This window comes from Ranitomeya imitator, chromosome 6, assembly GCF_032444005.1.
Source record: "Ranitomeya imitator isolate aRanImi1 chromosome 6, aRanImi1.pri, whole genome shotgun sequence".
In the NCBI taxonomy this organism is placed as follows: domain Eukaryota; kingdom Metazoa; phylum Chordata; class Amphibia; order Anura; family Dendrobatidae; genus Ranitomeya; species Ranitomeya imitator.
The window spans coordinates 73,816,801-73,821,266 of record NC_091287.1 but is presented as its reverse complement, the minus strand read 5'-3'; positions in this window follow the sequence as shown (position 1 = coordinate 73,821,266).

The window sequence follows — 4,466 nt, the reverse complement described above, 5'->3', positions numbered from 1 at the left end:
AGGGGAAACGTGTCAATTTTCACAAAATCGTGATTTTCTGAAAATATTTCTAAGTGTCAAGGACACTTTTGGATAATCTTCCCCAGGCTCCTGGAAGCCTCCTCGGTACGCCTCCTGCGGTTTCCCCCTGCCTGGAAGTCTGACACTTGTCTGAAATTTTTAGCGCATGAAAACGCGGTTTTTCACCCAAAATTCGACTTTGCGCCCGTGACTCGCAAACTTCACCCACATTTAGGCGACTGTCCTGGGGTACCTCACAACATATTGACGCCCCCCTGGCGTGGAAGTAGGGGAAACGTGTCAATTTTCACAAAATCGTGATTTTCTGAAAATATTTCTAAGTGTCAAGGACACTTTTGGAAAATCTTCCCCAGGCTCCTGGAAGCCTCCTCGGTACGCCTCCTGCGGTTTCCCCCTGCCTGGAAGTCTGACACTTGTCTGAAATTTTTAGCGCATGAAAACGCGGTTTTTCACCCAAAATTCGACTTTGCGCCCGTGACTCGCAAACTTCACCCACAGTTAGGCGACTGTCCTGGGGTACCTCACAACATATTGACGCCCCCCTGGCGTGGAAGTAGGGGAAACGTGTCAATTTTCACAAAATCGTGATTTTCTGAAAATATTTCTAAGTGTCAAGGACACTTTTGGAAAATCTTCCCCAGGCTCCTGGAAGCCTCCTCGGTACGCCTCCTGCGGTTTCCCCCTGCCTGGAAGTCTGACACTTGTCTGAAATTTTTAGCGCATGAAAACGCGGTTTTTCACCCAAAATTCGACTTTGCGCCCGTGACTCGCAAACTTCACCCACATTTAGGCGACTGTCCTGGGGTACCTCACAACATATTGACGCCCCCCTGGCGTGGAAGTAGGGGAAACGTGTCAATTTTCACAAAATCGTGATTTTCTGAAAATATTTCTAAGTGTCAAGGACACTTTTGGAAAATCTTCCCCAGGCTCCTGGAAGCCTCCTCGGTACGCCTCCTGCGGTTTCTCCCTGCCTGGAAGTCTGACACTTGTCTGAAATTTTTAGAGTATGAAAACGCGGTTTTTCACCCAAAATTCGACTTTGCGCCCATGACTCGCAAACTTCACCCACATTTGGGCGACTGTCCTGGGGTACCTCACAACATATTGACGCCCCCCTGGCGTGGAAGTAGGGGAAACGTGTCAATTTTCACAAAATCGTGATTTTTTTCAAAATATTTCTAAGTGTCAAGGACACTTTTGGATAATCTTCCCCAGGCTCCTGGAAGCCTCCTCAGTACGCCTCCTGCGGTTTCTCCCTGCCTGGATGTCTGACACTTGTCTGAAATTTTTAGAGTATGAAAACGCGGTTTTTCACCCAAAATTCGACTTTGCGCCCATGACCCGCAAACTTCACCCACATTTGGGCGACTGTCCTGGGGTACCTCACAACATATTGACGCCCCCCTGGCGTGGAAGTAGGGGAAACGTGTCAATTTTCACAAAATCGTGATTTTCTGAAAATATTTCTAAGTGTCAAGGACACTTTTGGAAAATCTTCCCCAGGCTCCTGGAAGCCTCCTCGGTACGCCTCCTGCGGTTTCCCCCTGCCTGGAAGTCTGACACTTGTCTGAAATTTTTAGCGCATGAAAACGCGGTTTTTCACCCAAAATTCGACTTTGCGCCCGTGACTCGCAAACTTCACCCACAGTTAGGCGACTGTCCTGGGGTACCTCACAACATATTGACGCCCCCCTGGCGTGGAAGTAGGGGAAACGTGTCAATTTTCACAAAATCGTGATTTTCTGAAAATATTTCTAAGTGTCAAGGACACTTTTGGAAAATCTTCCCCAGGCTCCTGGAAGCCTCCTCGGTACGCCTCCTGCGGTTTCCCCCTGCCTGGAAGTCTGACACTTGTCTGAAATTTTTAGCGCATGAAAACGCGGTTTTTCACCCAAAATTCGACTTTGCGCCCGTGACTCGCAAACTTCACCCACATTTAGGCGACTGTCCTGGGGTACCTCACAACATATTGACGCCCCCCTGGCGTGGAAGTAGGGGAAACGTGTCAATTTTCACAAAATCGTGATTTTCTGAAAATATTTCTAAGTGTCAAGGACACTTTTGGAAAATCTTCCCCAGGCTCCTGGAAGCCTCCTCGGTACGCCTCCTGCGGTTTCTCCCTGCCTGGAAGTCTGACACTTGTCTGAAATTTTTAGAGTATGAAAACGCGGTTTTTCACCCAAAATTCGACTTTGCGCCCATGACTCGCAAACTTCACCCACATTTGGGCGACTGTCCTGGGGTACCTCACAACATATTGACCCCCCCTGGCGTGGAAGTAGGGGAAACGTGTCAATTTTCACAAAATCGTGATTTTCTGAAAATATTTCTAAGTGTCAAGGACACTTTTGGAAAATCTTCCCCAGGCTCCTGGAAGCCTCCTCGGTACGCCTCCTGCGGTTTCCCCCTGCCTGGAAGTCTGACACTTGTCTGAAATTTTTAGCGCATGAAAACGCGGTTTTTCACCCAAAATTCGACTTTGCGCCCGTGACTCGCAAACTTCACCCACAGTTAGGCGACTGTCCTGGGGTACCTCACAACATATTGACGCCCCCCTGGCGTGGAAGTAGGGGAAACGTGTCAATTTTCACAAAATCGTGATTTTCTGAAAATATTTCTAAGTGTCAAGGACACTTTTGGAAAATCTTCCCCAGGCTCCTGGAAGCCTCCTCGGTACGCCTCCTGCGGTTTCCCCCTGCCTGGAAGTCTGACACTTGTCTGAAATTTTTAGCGCATGAAAACGCGGTTTTTCACCCAAAATTCGACTTTGCGCCCGTGACTCGCAAACTTCACCCACATTTAGGCGACTGTCCTGGGGTACCTCACAACATATTGACGCCCCCCTGGCGTGGAAGTAGGGGAAACGTGTCAATTTTCACAAAATCGTGATTTTCTGAAAATATTTCTAAGTGTCAAGGACACTTTTGGAAAATCTTCCCCAGGCTCCTGGAAGCCTCCTCGGTACGCCTCCTGCGGTTTCCCCCTGCCTGGAAGTCTGACACTTGTCTGAAATTTTTAGCGCATGAAAACGCGGTTTTTCACCCAAAATTCGACTTTGCGCCCGTGACTCGCAAACTTCACCCACATTTAGGCGACTGTCCTGGGGTACCTCACAACATATTGACGCCCCCCTGGCGTGGAAGTAGGGGAAACGTGTCAATTTTCACAAAATCGTGATTTTCTGAAAATATTTCTAAGTGTCAAGGACACTTTTGGATAATCTTCCCCAGGCTCCTGGAAGCCTCCTCGGTACGCCTCCTGCGGTTTCCCCCTGCCTGGAAGTCTGACACTTGTCTGAAATTTTTAGCGCATGAAAACGCGGTTTTTCACCCAAAATTCGACTTTGCGCCCGTGACTCGCAAACTTCACCCACATTTAGGCGACTGTCCTGGGGTACCTCACAACATATTGACGCCCCCCTGGCGTGGAAGTAGGGGAAACGTGTCAATTTTCACAAAATCGTGATTTTCTGAAAATATTTCTAAGTGTCAAGGACACTTTTGGAAAATCTTCCCCAGGCTCCTGGAAGCCTCCTCGGTACGCCTCCTGCGGTTTCCCCCTGCCTGGAAGTCTGACACTTGTCTGAAATTTTTAGCGCATGAAAACGCGGTTTTTCACCCAAAATTCGACTTTGCGCCCGTGACTCGCAAACTTCACCCACAGTTAGGCGACTGTCCTGGGGTACCTCACAACATATTGACGCCCCCCTGGCGTGGAAGTAGGGGAAACGTGTCAATTTTCACAAAATCGTGATTTTCTGAAAATATTTCTAAGTGTCAAGGACACTTTTGGAAAATCTTCCCCAGGCTCCTGGAAGCCTCCTCGGTACGCCTCCTGCGGTTTCCCCCTGCCTGGAAGTCTGACACTTGTCTGAAATTTTTAGCGCATGAAAACGCGGTTTTTCACCCAAAATTCGACTTTGCGCCCGTGACTCGCAAACTTCACCCACATTTAGGCGACTGTCCTGGGGTACCTCACAACATATTGACGCCCCCCTGGCGTGGAAGTAGGGGAAACGTGTCAATTTTCACAAAATCGTGATTTTCTGAAAATATTTCTAAGTGTCAAGGACACTTTTGGAAAATCTTCCCCAGGCTCCTGGAAGCCTCCTCGGTACGCCTCCTGCGGTTTCTCCCTGCCTGGAAGTCTGACACTTGTCTGAAATTTTTAGAGTATGAAAACGCGGTTTTTCACCCAAAATTCGACTTTGCGCCCATGACTCGCAAACTTCACCCACATTTGGGCGACTGTCCTGGGGTACCTCACAACATATTGACGCCCCCCTGGCGTGGAAGTAGGGGAAACGTGTCAATTTTCACAAAATCGTGATTTTTTTCAAAATATTTCTAAGTGTCAAGGACACTTTTGGATAATCTTCCCCAGGCTCCTGGAAGCCTCCTCAGTACGCCTCCTGCGGTTTCTCCCTGCCTGGATGTCTGACA